Source organism: Eubalaena glacialis, chromosome 2 (assembly GCF_028564815.1).
Source record: "Eubalaena glacialis isolate mEubGla1 chromosome 2, mEubGla1.1.hap2.+ XY, whole genome shotgun sequence".
Lineage (NCBI taxonomy): Eukaryota > Metazoa > Chordata > Mammalia > Artiodactyla > Balaenidae > Eubalaena > Eubalaena glacialis.
In genome coordinates, this window is record NC_083717.1 from 20737066 (window position 1) to 20759650 (window position 22585).

The following is a 22585-nucleotide window of genomic DNA, read 5'->3' on the forward strand; positions in this document are numbered from 1 at the left end:
GTGTTTGCTAACAGAGTGCACTTTAGAAAAGGGAGGCCAGGGTCAGACTAAGAGGGCTCCATAGATGAAGAAACTGACTTCTCCCAGAGGGCGCAGAGCAGGCTCACTAAGGGGGCGCCACAAGCTAGCGCCACGAAGGGAAACTAGAGCCGCGTGTGCGTGTTTCTGTTTATTCTCTTTGGCTTCCTGTGTTTGTTGCTTGGTATTTACTAGCAACATCCTTTTCTGGTAAGGTTGACGGTCACAAGTGATCTACAGTCTTGGTAAATCTCTGTCTGCCGAGCATGGCCGGTCAGGGCACAGCAGCCATCTGAGTTGATGGTGCTGGTGGAACTGGTGGAGCTGGTGGGGCAAGTGAACCTCCAAAGTGAGTGCACTGGAGCCAGAGAGGAAGGCAGCTCCTCCTCTTCATCCTCCCCTGTACATTCCAGAAAGACCTAGAATGGCCTGGATGGAAGGCATCCAGCCCTCCTCCCACTATCACCCCAATCTGTCAAAGTCCCAGATGGCCACAGTCAGGTCTGCAGAGCAGCCCAAGGAGCTAGGTCCTTCCACTATTCACCAAACCCCAGAGATGAGTCATCTTGTCAAAGACCTGTCCTCAGGCACAGTGGCTTTCAGCCTCGTCACACAAACAGCTTTGGGGACATCTTTGACCCCTCCCTGTCCCTGCCACTCACAACCAACCAGCTGCCCAGCCCTGTTGAGTTTTCCTGCCCAATGTCAGTTGGATCCACTTCCTTTCTGGTCCCCCTCCCGAGTTCAGGACCATTTTTACCGCATCTGACTGTTCTTGTTTTTTCCACTCTTGGCCATCCTTTTGCCGTATTCTTCTGCTGGATTAATCTTGAAACACCACTGTGATGTCACCACTCTCGTAAAAGCAATCACCTTCAACCCACTCCCCACAGGCTGCAGAATCAGAGTTCGTCCTATCAATCAATCATTGCTTCACTTAGAACCCTATATTCCTTTCTAGTCTTAGCATGTTCTTCTGATGTTTACTGTTCTCCTACTTCACATGGGGCAGATTCCAGGTACTAGAGAAAGACCGATGGGTAAGAGGCATCTCCTCCCCAGAGGAACTTAATCCAGGAACGGGTCAGAACCAGATCTACTGAATACATCTGTGGGGGTAACAGCTGAGCATGTGCATTTTTATCAAGTTCCACAAGGAATTCTGCCACATGGCACCAACTCTAATGGAGGACGGATGCATCACCGTGTTCAGCGCCAAGATAGGGCACATGGGAGCAGAGGGAAGGTGCCCATACTCCCCGGAGGGCTCAGAGACTTTCAGAAAGGCCAGCAATAAGAGATGTTTGAGATTTCAGGTTTAAACAAACCGTGCTGGGCATTCCAAACATAGAAAGAGAGTAAGCAATACATGGCCTTATTGAAAAGTCGTGAGTGGCTGGGGTGAAGCCCTGAAATGAGCTAAAGCACAACACAGAACGAGCTGGAAAAGGGAGAAAGTGCAAATAGAGGCACACAGAGAAGTGGACCCGAGTGAAGAGGGACTTGAATCTTGAACTTCACCCACAGGTGATGGGGAGCCCTGGAGAGAGGCAGCATCACATTTATAGGTTAGAAAGATGACTCTGGCAACAGTTGGGAGGGTGATAGCACCAGAGGGGAGAACCTAAAAGCAATCAGGACAAGCGATTTAAAAGAAGGAGGAGGCCGCTCAATGTTCTCCAGGACACATTCTGGAGTGTGGAAAGAGCTAAAGGACAGAAGAGAGTCTAGTATACTTCCATGTGTATAGGGAAATAAATGAAAAATATCTATGTTTATGCTTTGATGTGCATAGAATCCTTCTGGAAGGATACACGAGAAAAATTCGAACAAAGGCTGCCTGTGGGGAGGGAGAAATGGACGGATAGGAAATAGCTGGAATCATTACTGTAAGATCAGACAAAGGAAACGAAGGCAAAAGTGAATTACTAGAAACAAAGAGGATTACTTCAAAATGATAAAAATTTCGATTTATCTGCATGTACCTCAAAGATAAATAACATGAGTTGATAAACCCACCATTATAGTGGGAGATTTCTGCACACCTTAACAATAGATAAATCCAGCAGACTGGGAATAAAGAAGATTTAAACAACACAATTAACAAGTATGATCTAAGTGACACTTACAGCATACTAAGTGAAGCAACTTCTTAATACATATTTTTTCATGTTCACATGGAATACTTATGGAAACTGATGGCATCCTGGGCCAGAAATCAAGTCTCAGCAAATTTCAGAAGACTGGTGGTATCAGAAAACACATTATTTTACTACAAAGCAATTAAATTAGAAATCAGTGACCTAAAGATAATCAGAAGAATACATGTCATTAGGAATTTATATTTCTAAGTAACTCTTAGAAATATTATTAGAAAGTAGAAAGTATTTAGAACTACATGATAATAAAAATACTGCATATTGAAACCTGTGGGATGTAGCTAAAACATCACTTAAATGCTTACAATGTTAGAAAAGAAGGCTGGAATTTAATGAACCAAGCAAGTAATGTTTAAATTAGAAAAAAACCAAAAGAATAAACACAGAATAGACAGGGGTAAAAAAGAATGTGAAATTAGATAAATAGAAAAACATACAATAGAGAACTAAATTTCAAAATTTATTGTTTTGAAAATGCTAATAAAATTGGCAAACTTTTGGCAGAACTAATCAAGAAAAAATAGACAAACAATATCAGAATGAAAAGGGAAACATAACTGTAGATGCCACAGGTATTGAAAAGGGGGTATTATAAACAATTTTATGCCAGTAAATTTGAAAAGATAGATGAAATGAACAAATTCCTAAGAGAAGATCTCCTTAAAACTAAAACCAAGAATAAAAGAAAAAACCTGAATAGTCATATAATCATTAAAGAAAATGAATCATTATATAAAAATCTTACAACAAAGAAAACAGCACATCCAGAAAGTTTTACTAGAGAGTTTTATGAAACATTCAAGAAACAAATAACTGTAAGTTTACACAAACTTTTGCAGAGAAGAGAAGAAGTAGAAACAAACTCATCTCATTTTGAGGCTATTGAAACCTTGATGCCAAAACCCAAGAATATATAAAGAAGAAAAAATTATAGGCTGCTGTCATTCTTGAACATTGATACAAAAAGTCCTAAACAAAATTATTAGTAAGCTGGATCTAGAAAGCAAATAATGACCAAGATGACTTAATCCCAAGAATGCAAGGTTGGAATACGTTGATTTTCCAACATACAATACAACATTAATTGATTAAAGGAGAAAAATCATACAGTCATCTCAATAGATGACCAAAAGCATTGGATGAATTTAATATTATGCATAATTTAAAAATAAACTTCACAAATTATGAAGAGAGAACTTTTTTAACCCAACAAAAGATATCCATAAAAATTATAGCAAACATCATATTTGATGGCAAAACATTAAAACCACTCCCATTACCACCATCCCATCCTCTATTCTATATTGTATCTTAAGTCATAACCCACATATAAGGCAAGAAAAAAAATGTATAGGGATTGAAAAGGAAGATGTTATTATTCACAGATAATTACAGTCATTGTAGAAAACTCCAAAATTCTGTCAAATTATTAGAATCAGTAAGAGTTTAACAAAGTCACTGGGGATAAACCAATATACAAAAAAAAAAAAAAATCAATTTCTATATACTAGCCACAAACAACAACTAAAAAGATACCACTAAAAATAGCATAAAATTGTACTTCCATGGTGGTGCAGTGGTTAAGAATCCTCCTGCCAATGCAGGGGACACAGGTTTGATCCCTGGTCCAGGAAGATCCCACATGCCACAGAGCAACTAAGCCCGTGCGCCACAACTACCGAGCCTGCGCTCTACAGCCCGGGAGCCACAACTACTGAGCCCATGTGCCACAACTGCTGAAGCTCACACGCCTAAAGCCGGTGCTCAGCAGCAAGAGAAGCCGCCGCAATGAGAAGCCTGCGCACCGCAACGAAGAGTAGCCCCTGCTCACCCTAACTAGAGAAAGCCCAGGTGCAGCAACAGAGACCCAACGCAGCCATAGTTAATTAATTAATTAATTAAAAATAGCATAAAATAAAGATGCATATATGTATATATACATTATATTACTTGGGAAAAGATTTAACAAAAGATGAACTCCAAGAATAAGCAAAAACAAGGTAAATCTTTTACAATGGAATACTGTTCATCAGTCAGAAGCAATCAATTGGATGATGGCGTGGATGGATCTTGAAATGTATGGAGTGTAGCACAATCCATGTGTATACATTTAAAGCACACACAGCACTGTATTTTACATCCATAACCAGGGACACATCCCAGTGGTGCGGATGGGTGGATGGGGGGTGTGGCACACATCGACTGTACTATAGTCTACACCTGGTCTGCTCCACGACACTGTTTTCTTACACACCTCTTACTGCCCGAAAAACAATAAGAAAGATTTCCTGCAGGTTTGAATAATAATGATTTATCAGATCATTTTATCACCTGGGAAACTGTGAAAAGTCCAGATCTCAGGAGATGACACAGGACAGATGAGTTTGGATTTAATGAGAGAAGCGGAGGAGACACCCATAATCTAGAAACCCTGGGGCAATTTAGGAGGGAACCGCTGAAGGTGGTCTGGCTTAACTAGGAAGGAGAAACCCTGAATTTAAATTTTTCTTGGATCATAATTTAGCTCAAAATTAGCCAGGGAAAGGTTGACCAGATCCAATTTACCTAAGAATCTAAACTGGAACAAATAGATAAGTTCCCTTACATTCAACTACTAAGCTTTGTCCCACTTGGTGGGGGGAAGGGAATCACGTCTTCTGAGACTTAGATTCCCTGCAGACATGCTAAACAAAATCACAAGGGTGATTATTGTCTTTGCAGTTCTGAAAATGAAGGGGAAAATGATCCTCCTTAACCAAGTGATGTGGAACTAATTTTGCTTAGCATGTCTGCATTACACTTTAAAAAGAGAACTGCTCCAACTCACAGCCAAGGCAAACGCTTCACAAAAGGAAAGAAAGGTTGGGTCTTAGGGTTCTGAACCCCATGGGCTATGATCCAGGTTTAGAGACCCCGACTCCTGTCTAGACACCACTATGAACCACCACAGCTTCGGTACAGTCAGCAGAAGCACAGCTTAGCTGGGAAAGGAGGAGAAATGAGCTTTTTAAAAACACCCCCTTCCCATATTGGGCCATCCACAAGGGCCAGACCCATGTGCAAACCTACATCCCAGTCTTTCATCATCTCACTCTCCATTCACAGGAATGTTGGGAAGATTTGTTCCCAAACCTAGAAAAAGAATCTTAGGACAGAAATTACCTTGAAGACTATATCCTGAGAAATCCCAATATGATGATTTAACAGCCAAGCCGCTTTCAAAAAGATATGTTCTTCTTGACCTTCAAGGACATTAAAAATGAAGGAGCTTCCCAGTGGGAACTGTTTCTGAGTCATCACAGCTCATTACCACTCATGGGCTTTTCCTATGGTTAAACAGTGGGCGAAAGTAAAGAAAGAGCCATTTTTCATGCAACGTACACACTCTTAGATGAAATAATCAGAAAACACAAAATAGCCATTGTTGGCCTTAATGCTGGCAGTTCTTGACAACCTTTGTTTGTCTGAACATGTACTGATGTACTTTGCTCTGATTTACACAGACAAAGAAGACAGGGGTCCTACTTTTATAGTTTTCTATAGCTTCTATAGTTTTCTGTCTGGTTCTCTGCTCATTCCTGTTTTTATGGGAGTGATGTGCATTAACAAAAATGAGTTTTATAATGAGAAATTACCTAGAAGATGAAGCTGTAATTGATGCCAAGACTCTTTTATATTGTTTTATTAACCTAATCCATAAGTTAAAAGGAAACGGAGTCCTGATATTCTTTCTTTTCTACTATTCAACTTAATTACGGCTTGAATAAAATTCTTAGACTAAATTAATCATTTCATTTCTCCCCCTAAAAATAATTTATAGATGAACTCCATAGAAATGATTGTGCTCTAGTTATGACAGCACACCTGATAATGCAACACAACTCTCAGTCCCACCTCCCATTTCACACATAAAGGATAGTCTCTGGCCCCTCCCATCCCTCTCAGTACCAAAGATGCACATTTAGACACAAATGTACAGAGAGCTGACCTGGTAGGCAAGTAAAAGTCGTTTGGGGTCCTGTAGTTCATTTTCTTCCAAGTTTTCTGCCCTCAAAAACTTTGTTAAAAATAAAACAGGGCTTCCCTGGTGGCGCAGTGGTTAAGAATCCACCTGCCACCGATGCAGGGGTTTGAGCCCTGGTCCAGGAAGATCCTATATGCCGCGGAGCAACTAAGCCCGTGCACCACAACTGCTGAGCCTGCGCTCTAGAGCCCATGAGCCACAACTACTGAGCCCGTGTGCCATAACTACTGAAGCCCTCGAGCCTAGAGCCCGTGCTCCACAACAAGAGAAGCCACCGCAATGAGAAGCCCGTGCACTGCAATGAAGAGTAGCCCCCACTCACCTCAACTAGAGAAAGCCCGCGTGCAGCAACTGAGACCCAATGCAGCCAAAAATAAATAAATAAAATTAAAAATAATAATAATAATTAAAAAAAAAGATTCAGTTCAACATTCACCAGTGAATTGCAAAGACCTAATTAACCTTTCTGAAATTCTGGATTCCTTTTGGGACCACAGGCCTATCAAAGTGGGCACCATTTTCATTTTCCTAACGAATCCTGCCAAGGAGCTGTAAGAACATAGGGCTTTAAAGTGTGTCTGGAATCTGGCCTAACCTTGTCTCTTCACACTTATTCCCACAATAGGAACCCTTTATCCAGCCGGGTCTCCTTCATGCTCTGCTCGGGTGTGAGCCACGTTTGGACTGCTTCCCTGTCCCTCTCCTCCCCATCCTCAAAGCCTGGCTCATGAACGATGGCAAACCCCATCTAGCCTTCCTTCAGGATGCTGCCCATCGCCTGGCTCCTCCAGTACCTACTGCTTACTTTCCACCACTTGTTAACCACATGATGCCACCTTTGTCCCTCTGATATAACTCATCACATCAGATTTCATTATGCTCGTAATTCCTTTTCCTCAGTTAGACTAGACTTGCAGGCAAAGCGCTCTCTCTCTTTTTCTAAAACTATAGCCACAGGATTTTGGAAAATATTTATCCCAAAATATTGACTTAGTATTTGTTACTTAACCAAAATTTATGTTTTATTTATTTTTAAAAAAATTTGTATGGGAGTACAGTTGCTTTACAATATTGTGTTAGCTTCAGGTGTACAGCATAGTGATTCAGTATTTTTTGCAGATTATATTCCATTATAGGTTATTTTAAGATAATGGCTATAATTCCCTGTGCTATACAGTATATCCGAGTTGCTTATCTATTTTATGTATAGTAGTTTGTATCTGTTTATCCCATACCTCTAATTTGTCCCTGCCTTCCCCCATCTCCCCTTTGGTAATCATGTTTGTTTTCTATGTCTGTGAGTCTGTTTCTGTTTTGTATATACATGCATTTGTATTATTTTTTAGATTCCATGTATAACTGATATCATATAGTATTAGTTTTTCTCTGTCTTATTTCACTAAGCAAATACTCTCTATGTCCATCCACGCTGCGTCAAATGGCAGTATTTCATTCATTCTTATGGCTGGGTAATATTCCATTGCATATATACCATGTTTTTTTAATCCAGTCATCTGTTGATGGGCACTTGGGTTGCTTCCATGTCTTGGCTATTGTAAATAGTGCTGCTATGAACACAAAATTTATATTTTAAAACTCTAAAACCATGAGAGTATCCTTAAAACAGACCTTTGATGTAGAAGAAAAGTTTGAACACGTAGGAGTCGTTTCAGACATGTTAACCTTGTTGCAGTAACTGTCCTTTATCCTTCTGTCATATTCAGAGACCAAAGCCTTGAAATTTATGAGAAATTACTCTCAGTCAACCTTTATATTCCAATCAAGGGCAAATGTGGAGCAGGAGGGGAGTAACTTTAAACACAAATAATGATCTGTTACAAACTTGGCACCAATAACATCGGACACACTAAGCCAGTAATGCTTCCCGATATTAACATGTAATAACTATCAGGATGAATGCACACACGTGTACATCGACAGGTGTAACCATGACCAACATTAACTTCTAAAATGGGCCTCTACACAAATAAACAGCTGAAGTAAAATAAATAAGTAGTAACTATTCTTTAGTATGGGCTCTTTCTCCGTGTCCAGAAAACAAAAGCCTTGGAAAGAAAAGAATGCTTCCAAAAAATACTCACTAAGCAAACTAGCAAACTAGAACTGGATCCCAGCACAGAACATCAAAGGGAAATCTTTTTCAGGTAGAGGCTGGTTGTTGCTGGGAGAGCTGGGGGCGGAGGCTTAATTTTGTCTGCCGTTTTAAACGGTTGACATGGTCAATGGTTTAGCATTCCTTTTCCTTCGCTTTTTTCTCTGAATGGTTTTTTCCCTTACTTCTGAAAATGTCTGCTGTTAAGAACTTAGGACCTTAAACTCTTAACTGGCACTCAAGGGTATTAAAGACAAACACTTCAAAGGCTGGTAGTTTTACTTCTCCAGAAGAATTAGCATGCTTTCATTTAGAGGTTTTTTTTGGAAAAGCTCTTACTGAACAATGTAAAAAACAAGGTTGGTTTCAGATCTTCTCAATTGTGAATAGTTTCAACTATTAATAGGAAGCAGTAATTAATTTACTTAAGGCCCTATGCCACATGAAAGTAACTGATTCGCCTACTGGTAAGCAAACACTTTCACAGCAGAGGCCTCAGCCAGGTAGGCTGGTTAACAGGCCCCAAGGGAAGAAGCCTCCCACCACCAGTGTACTACCACTGAACAGAAGATTCAGAAATCAGATTTTCCCAACGTAAATCCTCACCTGAAAAAACCTTGACCAGATTTGAGTTTTGTTACTAATAACAAAAAGTAATGACCCAGGAAGAAGCAAACAGAAAAGCATCAACAGGAGGAAAATCTAGTTACATCTGATGAAATGTTTGCAAAGGTAGACACTTCAAATTTTGATTTTTGGCTCATTTAAAAAAAATTTACATTCTATATGCCTACTGCATTTCTGGATTGTTTAACAAATTAAAAAAAAAAAATCAAAGGAAAAATCCCAGCTTAAGTTGCTCTTGTTTCGTTAAACAAGCTTGTGTGCTTTCTCTTTATTTATTCAGCAAACGTCACCAGAGCACGCACTATGCCCTACTCCGGGGAGCTAAAATGTAGACCTTCTTACTTGTCATAACAATTATACCTTATTGTTTTATAATGCTTTTTCTTTCTTCTGAGAAGCTCAAAAAAATTCTTAGCTGAGTTTTTCATTCCTCCTCACAGCAAAAATAAAGCTGACCGAGAGCATGTTCATCCTGCGCTGGTATTTACAACACCTGGTTAGACTGGAAGCCAAGATCTGATTTACATTTCTTATCTCAGGTTGAACAGATTTAAATCCAAACCCGAGGGGGGCAAAGCTCCCGCAAGACCTCCTGCTGGGTCAGTCCATTGCGTCAAACTTTGAACCCCGTCTTCCCCAATCTCTTTGCCAGCCCTGTGTGTGCATCTCCAGAGGCTCTCTCCTCCCTCTTCCTGGACACCTCCTGCAACCCAGGAACAAAGCACTCAACTCCTTCCCTGCAAATCCAGGCCCTTGGGTGCAAACTCCTACCCAGTTTTAATAGAGGGGAAGAGACAAGGGGCTTTCAGAACTTTTTCAAGAAATAGGGGACTTCCCTGGCGGTCCAGTGGTTAAGACTCCGTGCTTCCAATGCAGGGGGTGCAGGTCAGGGAACTAAGATCCCACAAGGTGCGGGGCATGGCCAGAAAAAAAAAAAAAGAAATGGGGACAACCAGTATAAAACAGATAATCAGCAAGCACCTGCTGTATAGCACAGGGATCTCTACTCAGTGTTATATAATAACCTATAAAGGAAAAGAATCCTAAAAAAAAAAAAAATATATATATATATATATATATATATCTCTGAATCACTGTGCTGTACACCTGAAACTAACACAACTTTGTAAATCAACTATATTTCAATTTAAAAAACTGGAAAAAAAAAAAGAAATGTGGACAACCGAATGTTTGTTGAAAAAACTGGATAACTCTAACCAACAGTTAAGATGATATTGATGTCAGCATTTCAAGGCCCCCCTATCAGCCTCTCTGAGAGAAAGCTCAGCACCTTAAATGAATCAACAGTGGAATTTGATAATTACTCAAATTACTCAAAATTTGACAAAGACCTCTTGGCTATTGAAGCTGTCCGGCTCCTCACCACTTTGGAAAACAAAAACAAGACTGACATGAGAATTCGGTAGGAAATACAGTATTTAACACACTGTATTTTTATGTGGATTTTCAAGTTCCCGGCAACATTCTTCTAGCGGTTGAGAAGGGAAGGGTCAGACCCCTGGCCCGCAGTTAGTAAATTGAATTGTATGAAGCTGCCATTGGCGTAGGTCAAAAATAGTTGAATATAGGTAGTTTTCTATGGTTAACCTAACAGTTTTGGAACTGAATTGATAATTAACATTGTAAAAAAGCGAAGTGTTCCTTGAAATGCAATTTTGGTTGCAGTATGGCTTTATTACACATTGATACTAAAATGCTTTTCCTCAGATGATACCTCTGAAATCACAAAGGAATGAATAGGGGGGAAAAATACACAACAGGTTCACCTCACACACACTTTACAGACAATCTGACTGATGAAGTGAAGCTGCCTGTATCAGCAGGAGCTCAGACCACATATTCATTGGTTTTCTAGTACGTGTGGAGGACAAGTTATATGAGGAAACTGAGGTCAGAAAGAGTTGGATTTAGGCTTTAGGTTTCCACTCCAGAAGAATGCTTTTTCGGACTTTTTCTGCACCAGAACTTCTATTCAACATTGGACATTTTCAGCGCCATCCCCTTGTCTGTACTGTCTTATCTCCTTCATCTTTCTATCCTCCCTTCCTCAACCCTCAACCCCCCGCTCAACTCAAATTATTGCCTCAGTGTACAAATGTCTCGTCCACAGCAGAACACAGGCCACTCGCGACGCATCAGCGGTTCATGCCCCCAAACTCAAGGCTAAACTTCTCGGCGTGATGAGCAAAGCCACGGTTCTACCATTCTGACATCCACTATCCTGCCCTTCTGGGCCCAGTTCCGTTACATCCTCCTGAAAGAAAGGGTACCTCTGTCCTCCATTCCCTGAAGACCTGTGGGCCTCTGAGATAGACTCCCACTTGACACCTATATCTCTGTTACTAGATCACAAGATTCTCGAAGCGGGGACCACACTCATTGACCTCTATGTTCCCAGGTGTGCCCAGCATGGAAGGAACTTAAATGTTCACAAAAGCTCTTCAGACCCTCTGAATCTTCACAGAAAATGTCAAATGTGCCATTCTGGAAAACAGCAACTGACCAAACTCACCTGTCTAGTATAAAGGAGCACAGGCATCTTTTTTTTTCCCACACAAGATAATTCCTTTAAGTTTTACAAAATAAACTATTTTACATACACTCATTTGTAAGGGAGAGCTGTGGTGAATCGTGAATGTATAATCTCCAGTTTCAAGGTCTGAGAGGGCCTGAGAAGTCATTTAGTCCTGCCCCCCGTTTTACAGACCAGGAAACCGAGGTCCACAAAGGTAAAGTGGTGAACCCGATGGTTACACGGCTGTTTGGTATTGAAACTTCTGGTGGAGAAAGTTAAGTACTGCTCTTTTTCACTATGCCAGGCTCTATGAATCAGTTAATTTAAAAAAGTAAAATGTAATCTGCAAACATCCAAAAGAGAAGCGTATGAGGAGTAGTAGGTTTATATCTCCAGTGACGACTCAGTGATCAGCACATGGTAAGTGGCCCAACAGCCTACAAATACTGCTGAATGAAGAGACGAATGGCCCAGGCCTTCGGACCAATAACTAAAATAGGTAGAATATTAAATATTAAAAAAGCACTAGTCAGACAACTGGTCTCCTGGAAGGAGCAGCAGAAGCCGGAAAGAGAAAGCAGAGAAAGAAACAAAACCAAAACAATAGAATGAGGGTTTCAGAAGGTACATACTATACAAACCAAGTCCTATAAAAATAACTATACTTACATGCAAGATGCTGATGATATAAAAGCTAATACAAAAGAGAATCAAGTCCTTGAATAGACCTGTCTCCAGAGAAAATCTGGAAGTGGCCAACAAGCCCATGAAAAGATGCTCATCATTATTAGTCATTAGGGAAATGCAAATCGACACCACTTCATGCCCACTGGGGTGGCAATAAAAACAAAAACATGGAAAATAATAAGTGTTGGTGAGGATGTGGAGAAACTGGAAACCTCCAACATTGCTAATGGGAATGTTAAATGGTGCAGCTACCGTGGAAAACAATTTGGTGGTTCCTCATAACTTCCCTACTCACAATAACCAAAAGGTGGAAATGACCCAATGTCCATGAGCTGATGAATGAATAAGCAAACTGTGATACATTCCTACAATGGAATATTACTCAGCCATGAAAAGGAATGAAGTACTGATTCATGCTACAACATGGATAAATCCTGAGAGCATCATAAGTGAAAGAAGCCAGACATATGCTGTATGATTCTATTAACAAGAAATATCCAGAAAGGCAAATCCATAGAGACAGAAAGCAGATTAGTGGTTGCCAAGGCTGGAGCAGGGGGGAAATAGGGAGTGACTGTTTAATGGGTATGGAGTTTCCTTTTGGGGTGAAGAAAAAGCTCTGGAACTGGATAGTGGTGATGGTTGCAAAACATTGTGAATGTACTTTTTTACACTTCAAATATGTGCAGTTTATTGAATGTCAATTATACCTTAGTAAAGATATTTGAAAGAAAATTTTTAAAAATGGGAAAAGACACATCAAGCAAATATTAAGAACAGCAACAATTAAAAGATCACTTCTGGCTATACTACATCAGACAAAATAGACTTTAGGGCAAAAATCCTCACTAGTGATAAAAGTAACTATGTTATGATAAAAATTCAGACACTGCATGTCTAACAATATAAATTTACAAATGCATACTGTTAGATATTAAAATAGAAAGCTGTTTATACAAATAGTTTCAGAATATTTTTTAACTCAAATACAAGGAGATATCGACAAAGATCCCATTCTAGTGGGATCTTTCATATACCTCTCTCAATTACTGACATGTTAAGCAGACACAAAGTTAGTGAGGAATGATGCAATTAATAAGGTTCATTTAACGGATATCTGTAGACCTCTACAGAACAAAATGAAAGAAAACACATTCTTCTCAAACACATATAATGTGAATATACTTAATGCCACTGATTTGTACACTCTAAAATGATAAATTCAATGTTATATGTATTTTACTACAAAAAAAAAAAAAAGAGAGAGAGAGAACCAAGTGTTTCCAGTGGTAGGGTCTTTGGAAATATCCAGTCTGAAGATACGAGTTCATAAGGAGCAATCACATCCCTAACCAATAAGGCGGAATGTTCTGCCCTACACATTCCTCTGCTACCGATCCCGACTGCACGGATTTTAAACCCAGCACCTACTTTCTCAAAACAGGATTCAAGATTAATGCTGCGGGTCTGGGAGGGGGACAACGGAGTTACTGAGAAGTGCAGCTTCAGGGTGGTTCTCTACAGAGGTGGCTACAGTGACTGCACAGTGGCTACTGACGCCACTGTGTCAATGTGAACAGAAGCTGGACCCACTCAGATTCAAGAGGGGAAGGCTGCAGCGTCCCGGGGGTAGAGCTGCCCAGCCCATCCTCCTGAGAACACACAGGCAGCAGGGAAGCCAACAACACTGCCACCAGAGAGGGCAGTGGAAACTGAAACGAAAAGCCGCCTTCCACCAGTGATGGCAGCAGCCCAGGTTCTGGGATGCTTCTAGGATGCCACGGCACTACTGGCGGCCATCCACAACCAAGCGGATAAGACGCACTTGAACTCTTGTTCCAGAGGATGCCCTGTTCTCAGTTCTTCTCCGTCCAAGCCTTTCCCCTCTCTCCCCCCAGGCTTCAAGGCTCAGCTCTGTCTCCTGTAGTTACTTGAGATGATCTTGACAAACAACACAGGGTGCCAACCACAGGCTCCTAAGGTGTCTGAGAACTTTGGAACCAGAGCCAGGTGTATCTTCAGCTCCTGATGAAGGCTTACTCGATCTGGTTTTAATCTGCTTGGGCCGTGTGGCTGTTATCTAGATGTGTCTGTATGTCCCATGACTAGTTCAGCACTCAGCACATTGTAGGTGTTCAAACAGCCCTGAAAATACTGCTGAATGAATTAATGAACACGCAGGGCCTGCCCAAAAACAAGCAAATCCCGCCCTCTGCCACAAAGGGAGCCATCGTGGTGTCAAACACCCGCACGTTTTCTTAAAAGCATCTTTCCTCTTTCCAGCCTTCTCTAAATTATCTGATTTTGGCTTTCTGATTTCTAGTAATGGAGAAAATGTGTTACTTTTAAATTATCAGCATCCAAAATTCCCCCCCCCCCAAATGTGAAAAAAGCTCTGAAGTGCTGTTACCAAGGCATATACCCAGTCCCTTAAAAATGGCTATTACTGGTCTGAGCAAGAAAATACACAAGATTCCATACATACGCTGTCAAGTTTGGCAAGAGAGATTTTAGACAACGTCCACCCTTCCCGCCCAATCCCAAGTAAACAGGGCATTTGTTTGTATTTCCACATTGGCCTCATGAACCAAAATACCTCCTCCACCTAGAAAAACAACCTGTACCATTCAGACGCTGAGCTTTGAGGGCAGACTTTTCAGTGCATGCTAGAGTAGTAAGAATGTAGTGCTTAAAAAAAAAAGTAGAAAAGCATCTTTAATAAACTTAGGCTCTTCGAGCATTTTCCTCACGTTTACACTTATATCTGATTTGGTGTTTCTATATCTTTCAGAAATATAGATTTTTAAAAAATTGTTCTGCATGAAAATTGGAGCCAGAGGAACCTTCTGTCTACAGTCTCCAGCAACAGACCTGAATGTTCTACTGTGTTTAGGGGGAAAAGACACAAAAATCATTTTCCTTTACTCTAAGTTTTCGCTTTGCACCAAGTAGGTCCTGGCAAAGAGTTAAATGTTTTCTGATGTTAGTTCCTGCGGTTTAAGAAAAAAATAAAAAATAAAAAAATAAAAGGCTAGGTGCTTAAATTTAGACTCCGTAAAACAATACTGGGAAACTTTCAAAGCTTTGGAGAAATTCTGGAGTTTGTTTTATTTGCATCACATCGGCCACATGGCCTTCTCTTTTTTTAATCCCTCCCGCCCCTGCTCACCGGCTAATCCTACACGTTCCCGCGTGATTCAGTTACCTGTTGGGGGTCAGGGGTTGGGGAGCGGGGGTGGGGACGAAAATCTACTGGTCACTTTGCGCAGGACCCAAGTTTAACAGGTGGCTTCGGCCACCTCCTGCCAATATGAGGCTCCCGCCCTCCTCTCCGCGGGAGAAGGGACACAGCGCCCTGGGAGTTCGACGGCTGCGGCGGCAAGTGGGGCTCCGGGGAGGGCGGTGGGGACAGGGCAGGGGTGTTGGGACAACCCGGACCTCTCTGCGCGTAAAGCAAGAACCGTGCCACGGACCACCTTCGCCCGCCGCCAGGACAGCCTCGGAGTCGGAAAGCCTCGCGTCCTCCCCACCGCCCCCGAGCCGGACGCACGCGGACCCCTGTGATCCCGAATGAGGCCCCGAGTTTCCCGGGTGGGAGGCCACCGGGTCGACAACGGCCCCTCGGACGGCGCCAGAGCCCTTCCTAACTTCCAAGGGACGCGATGCGGAGGAGCGGGAGAGCGCGCAGAAGAGATCCCCGCCGGGAGGGCACCCACAGGGACGCGCGGGAAGCGCAGGCAGCCGGCTCGCTAGGAAAGGGGATCGCCCTTCCCGCCCTGGACCCCACCAGAGCCCCGATCTCACCCGACCGGCTACAAACGTCGCCCGGCTCACCGACGTGCTGGACGAGGGGCTCGGCTGCCAGGACGCCCTCCCGCCCTCCGACCCTGTCCGGGATCGAGAAGTCCGCACTCACCTCGCAGGAGCCCAGCAGGCGCCCACCCGGACCGCAAGCGGGACCCGAGCCCTAGCGCCGCCCGTTCGCCTGTCCGCCCGCGCGCGCCTCGCAGACCTTCCCGGGCCGCCCCGCCGCGCGCTCGCTTACGCGCGCCCCCGCGCTCTGCGCCGCCCCGCCGCGCGCGCCCGTGCGCGCGCCCGACGGGGTCTCGGCTGCTCCCTCCCCAAACTCACACGGCGCGCGCCCGGGGCATTTAAAGGGACAGGCCCCCGCGCCGGCGCCGCCCAGCAGCCACCTCTCGGTGTCGGTGCGAGGTTTGAATTGGGGACGATCAGAGGAAACTCCAGCCCCATCTCTGAGTTAAACACTCGGAGGAAAAATACGGATTTGCATTTGAAGCTCTGAATAAGACGGGACATTTTTTTCCCCTCCTTAGTCAGTTTTGAGAGGTTATTTTACATTTAATGACAATCATGACTACCACGTATCGAATTCTTATTACCCTTGGACAAGGCATTTAACACACACACATTATTTCATTCAATCCTTAGAACAACCCCCAATTTCTTATCCCCATTTTACAGAGGAGGAAAACTGAGGTTCAGAAAGGAGAAGAAACTCGTCCAAGAGGTTTTGACCCCATTCCTTGGTGCCATTTCTTCTTTGTCACCGTGGAAATATCCACTGAGGTTAATAGCTGGTTGTGGAAGGCTTCTGTAAGTTGGTGGAAGTTAATGTTACCGGTGTTTCCATGGGGTGGGACAACTCTGTAGGAAAGGAGAAAACAAGAGTTATAGGGTTTTGTTAATTATAGTGTTTGATATATACTCAGATGGCAGACATTATAAAACCCGTATTGCAAAGTGCTGTTTGTGCTTATCCCCATTTTACAGAAAACTAAGGAAGTGGTTGGTGGCACAGGATGACTGAGTCACTGGTGGCACTCGGGGCTAAGCCCCAGTTCCTTAGTCCTTATATCATTTCTTTGCTCTCCCCAGGAGATACCTGATTAAATCAGATACCTGATTAAAGGGAAGAAAACTTTTTCACTAATAACACATTGGCCTCATCTAACTCCCTGCATCTTTAATTAATGTTTACAAAGCACTTTAATCTACCGCACTTACTAGTTAATTAGGCAAGTATTATTATCCCCCTCTTTCTGAACCAAATCCAGGAGAGAATCAATTCTGTCAGTCCTTAATCCTCATTGAATAATGGACCTAAACTTTCTGTTCATGTTCTTTTTTCTCTTAAATTTTGTTCCATATAGTTAAACACTAATGCATGTATCATGAATTGGCTTAGTAAAAGTTAAATAGTATTAAATAGCCACAGGTGAGAGGTAATATAGGCAGCCCCTGTTTTTCACAAATTCAGATAAAGAAAAAAAGACATTATAAGTGCTTCCCAGAATTACTTTTCCTTTTTAGTAGTGTTCTTTTCGCTTGGTTAAGTTTTTATGATGTATAAACATATGTGTAGCTTAGTTTTTTAGCTTTAAAATTTTTAATGTACACATTATCTTGTGTGTACAAATTAAATTTTACACGGTATCTTTTCTTCTAGGTGAAGAGAAGATAGGGAGGAAGAAATTGAAGGATGATGGGATTAGGAAGGAAGAAAGGGAAAAGAAAAAGGCACAAAAAGAAAAAAGGGGAGGGGGGAATGTGTGGCGGACAGGAAATGAACAGGGAGGAAAATGAGACTGAGGTTTCAACCAAGGCGGTAGGGGGAGGAGGCCAGCCCTGCTAGCTCGTACCGGATCTTTGTGGGAATTGCGAACAGGTGGCCCTTCCGCGGGGCCGGTGCAGACCTGGCCAGGGCGCAGCGTGTACCTGAGCTCAGGCTGCCTTCCAGTACCTCCTGCACCCCTGCCCTACTCTGTGCCAACTGAACCTACCCAAAGGCACTAGAAGGTGAGAAAGCACATAAAGTGAGGTAAGAAAATAAGAAACGGCTTAGAGGGGGAATTTAAAGATTGTTATTCCCAAAAGTACTTAGATAACGTCAATGGAGAAAAGAACGAAGAAACATCTGGAGGGTCTTTGGACCTGCTGTTGTTACTACTTTAAAAATCCATGAAATTGACAAAATTTTACTTTCTATTCACTCGACTTGTTACTAAATTCTTCTGATGCTGGTCTTTGCTAAGAAAATGCCGGTGATACATGGCTCAAAATATTAGACAATTATTCTTATTAACTTTGTGTAAGTTAAAATTTTTAAAGTAAACTTTAAATATTTAAGCTAAACGTATAATTATTATTGTATAAAAATAATTACTGTGTAAAATTGGCTTGAGAAACGGCAATATTTATAAATACCACTAGAGGGAGGTAGACAGGAAAGGAGAAAGAATGGTTAGCGAGTAAGCTTCCTGAGTTTACTAAAAATTACAGCATTTTAGAGCTCAAAGAGGAGATGTCAAAAGACATGATTTTGCTTTATGCCTCTTCCACTTAGAATATGTGTAACCTTGAGCTATTTATTCTTTTTGAGACTCAGTTCCTCAACTGTACAATGAAGCTATTAACACCTACCTTGGGAGGCTAAAACAAAATTATTTTAGAGTTTACTTGAACAAGTAGCAGATGAGAAGGGTTAAGAAGATTATGAAAATGAAGAAACAGATGGGAAATTTTCCTGTTTGTTAAACAGTATAAAATAATAATTTAAAGTATCAAAATAGAATATTAGTAGATATTGAATGATATAGATAATAAAATAGAATAGATAAACCAGAAAAAGACAGTGTTGATATACTGTAGATTTTAATATGTGATGGAGTCATCTAAAATAAATGAAAAAGGGACAGATTCTCAATAAATGGACTTGAGAAAGCTAGTAATTTGAAAAAAAAATCATGTTGAGCTCATACATTTCATTATGTGCTAAAAGAAATTTCAGCTACATTAAAGAACTTTAAAACTAGGAGAAAATTTAGGCAAATATTTATGTAACCTCAAGATGGAGGAAGAAAAGAAATAGAAAAATCATAAAGGAAATGACCAGTAGACTAGATTACATAAGAATTTAAAAATTGTGACAACCAAAAATATTGTGAAAATAGAAAACAGAACAAATCTGACAGTTCATTTAAAAAAAATTTTTTTTTAATTAATGAATTTATTTTTGGCTGCGTTGGGTCTTCGTTTGCTGTGTGCGGACTTTCTCTAGTTGCGGCGAGCGGGAGCTACTCTTAGTTGGTGCGCGGGCTTCTCATTGCGGTGGCTTCTCGTTGCGGACCACGGGCTCTAGGCACGTGGGCTTCAGTAGTTGTGGCTCGCGGGCTCTAGAGCGCAGGCTCCGTAGTTGTGGTGCACGGGCTTAGTTGCTCCGCGGCATGTGGGATCTTCGCGCACCAGGGCTTGAACCCATGTTCCCTGCATTGGCAGGCGGATTCTTAACCACTGCGCCACCAGGGAAGCCCTGACAGTTCAATTTATCCTCAATACAAGAGTACACACACATTGATAAGAAAACTCTAATAACTCAATGAGAAAATTTCCTCAAAGAAAAAATAAAAACAATTAGTGTGTATATGTAATTATATTTTAAAGTGTTTGGATTACCCAGTAATTGAAAAAATTAAAATAGTAAGCAATATTTGCATCTATTAAATTAGAAAAAGATTTTAAAATTCTAACATTCAGTACTGGCAGGAGTGCAATGAAATGGGCAATTTTATATATTATAGTGGGAGCATAAGTTGATATAACTTTACCGGAAAGTGATTTTGTGAAATATTTCAAGACCCTTAAAAATGTTTATATACTTTGGCCTATAATTCCATATCTAGGGATTCTACAGAAATAATCAGAAATGAGCACAAAGATTTGTGCACTGTCTCCTTTTTCGTAATGTCAGAAAATTAGAAACAACCAAAAAACCCAAAATTAGAGGGAAGTTTAAGTGAACTATTATGCAGCTATTAAAAATGAGGTATTTTTCATGAACATAAGAAAATACCTAAATATATTGTTAAAGGGGAAAAAAGAACATTACAAAATTGTGTGTAAACTATTGTTTCAGCTCTGGAAAAATGCATGTATATATTCAAAAATTAGAAGGAAATATATCAAAAGGATGACAGTTACTCTTTCTGGCTGTGATTATGTGATTCTTATTTATAGTATTGTATATGTCCCAAATTTTCTGTTGTGGTTCTATATTTACTGTTATAAATCAATACAGACTAATACAAATTTTTTGAGACAATAAATGCCAATGTGCATAGCATAGAGTCTGGCTTATATCAAACATTCAATAAATATTTGGTAGATAATAGAAGGAGGGAAGAGAAGGAGATTGATGTACTTCAAGGATGACTTGCTAGTGAAATTTCTTGATTTTAAAAAAGAAATAATTATTCTACAAATGAGGAAGTTACAACCTGGAGGTTTTTTGGTGACAAACTTCAAGAAAAACTTTAAAAGATGATAATACAGTGGTTCCATACTTCCTGAAAGCAAGTAGATAACATGCTACCTTGTCTGTATTCCAGGTCGATATTCTGAAGGAGAAATACATGTGGAAGAAACAAATGTGGAAGAAAATGGTAAATAATTTTATCTGAGCTCAATGATAAGAGTCTGAAAGACAAGCTAGGTTCTAAAAAGATCCCTGATGAAGAAGTGCTGTTCATTCACGCTTTAGGACCTGCCAAGTGACTGAGGTCCAAACAGGAAGAGAGAACGTATGGAGCCCATTCATTTTTCATCCAGAAATTACTTGTGGCTTCTTCTGTGCCGGGTGTCACTAGGGGTAAAATCCAGGAGATGCAACAGTGAACAGTATGGATAAGTTCCCTGTCTACAGGGAATTTATGGTCCAGGAGGGCTTGGTGGGATGCAGACAAGACTCAAATGATAAACTGGTTAGTCACCAACCATCTATTAATCCCCAGATGAAATAGAAGTGATTCTGTAAATAAAACAACGGTAAGGTGAACCGTATCCCCCCAGAGATAAGCCGGAGGACTCAGGGGTGGTTGAAATTTGGCTGAGGATACCTTGCTTCGCTTTCGCTGATCTCTGGCTAGCTTTCGGTTTACAGATGGAGTATGCAAAGCCGACAGGGTCTTGGAAATGGCTCCAGGAACCTGCGGTGTCTGGGGAGCCGGGGGACAGGAGAGCCTTGGGAAGTTTCCTGTGCAAGTGTATTTTAACACCGTCCGTCTTCCCACAAACTTCACTAAGGCCTCCACTCCTCACGAGTGCTTTTGGAGCGAACCTTATTCTCAGGAGATTTGAATATGAGCTGAAACTGGCCTCAGGTGGGTCTTAGGTAAGAGCCAGGACCCAGTGAGAACCAGTCCTGTTTGTGTCACAGACATTTGGAAGGAGAGATGAGTACAGTGCGTTGGAATACTTAACATTTGTGTTTGTGTTTGTGTTACTTTCTGCTAAGTTGAATTCTTCTAAACCCATTTCAGTTAAAAGATTTCATTACACCAGATTTCTACGTTTAGGGGCTGACTTTTTTTTTTATACAATTCCGTTGTGACCCAAGACATAACTTCTTCTTTGAGGTGACCCTGAACTTAAGGATGTTAATTCCCTGATTTTGAGGGAGCAAAATGTACCTAGTGTTACAGTCAGAGCGACGGAGGAATCACTGAGCAGGGTCGTTAATCACTTAGTGGGACCGTGGAGTCCAGGTCTGTCCCCAGCTTACAGATTCAATAACTCTGTTCCCGTCAGTGCCACCTGCATGCCACCAGGTGCTCAGACAGTGGGTCTCAATTGTATTTCCAAGTTGCAATACTGGTGGAGGAAAGGATGGGGAAAATCAAACTGGCAATTCTTTGATAAGCTTAAAATGTTTTATTTCAATTCCTAGATTGTTAAATAGGATTAAAAAAAAAAACCCTCTTCCTACAGAGATCACAATAGGAAAAGAAAAGGGAAATCACACCGAATGCTACCGTTCACTGGGAGTAATAAAATGTGGGATTTTTTTCCCTCTTGTCCTAAAATTGCCCTGAGGACCAAAATACCTACCTCTTACATTCCCCATTCAGGAAGTCACCAGGAACTAACCAGCTTCTCAGGACTTCCTGACGGTCAACACTTCTGAGCTGGCCCTACTGCCAGCTACACCCCCAGCCCCATTTCCAAACTAAGAAGAGGCTTGCAGGTCCTAAGCTTTGTGGAGATGCAGTTAGTATTCATGGTGGGAGGCTGCAACAGGAGACTGGAGCGGGGCTGTGTTCCCTTTCTATCCACCCAGGACAATCTCCTTTCTAACCATCTCCAAGTCAACTGATTAGGGACTTTATTTTATTGTTTAAAAATATTTATTTATTTATTTTGGCTGCGCCGTGTCTTAGTTGCGGCATGCGGGATCTTCCTTGTGGCACGTGGGATCTAGTTCCCTGACCAGTGATCGAACCCTGGGCCCCCTGCATTGGGAGCGCAGAGTCTTAACCGCTGGACCATCGGGGAAGTCCCTGATTAGGGACTTTACATCCACAGAATCCCTTTTGCCACATAATGTGACATAATCACAGAGGTGACAT

General features: G+C 41.5%; 1 protein-coding gene and 1 long non-coding RNA gene across 8 annotated transcripts in view; one reads left to right on the plus strand and one right to left on the minus strand.

The window, feature by feature from the left end:
• PROSER2 (proline and serine rich 2) overlaps positions 1-16201 on the minus strand; it is a 40158-nt gene extending 23957 nt beyond the window's left edge. The window contains exon 1 of one of the 3 annotated variants that reach the window (XM_061181635.1): positions 16081-16201. The gene's annotated coding sequence lies outside the window, so the exon portion shown is untranslated. Of the gene's footprint in view, positions 1-5339; positions 5409-15369; positions 15590-16080 lie in introns of those variants that run through there. The other 2 variants (XM_061181638.1, XM_061181636.1) reach the window with 2 other exon arrangements.
• Positions 16202-17405: 1204 nt separating this feature from the next.
• LOC133082717 (uncharacterized) overlaps positions 17406-22585 on the plus strand; it is a 35558-nt gene continuing 30378 nt past the window's right edge. For all 5 annotated transcript variants that reach the window (XR_009698979.1, XR_009698982.1, XR_009698980.1 and 2 more), the window contains exons 1-2: positions 17406-18003; positions 20570-20623. This is a non-coding gene — a long non-coding RNA (uncharacterized LOC133082717). The remainder of the gene's footprint in view (positions 18004-20569; positions 20624-22585) is intronic.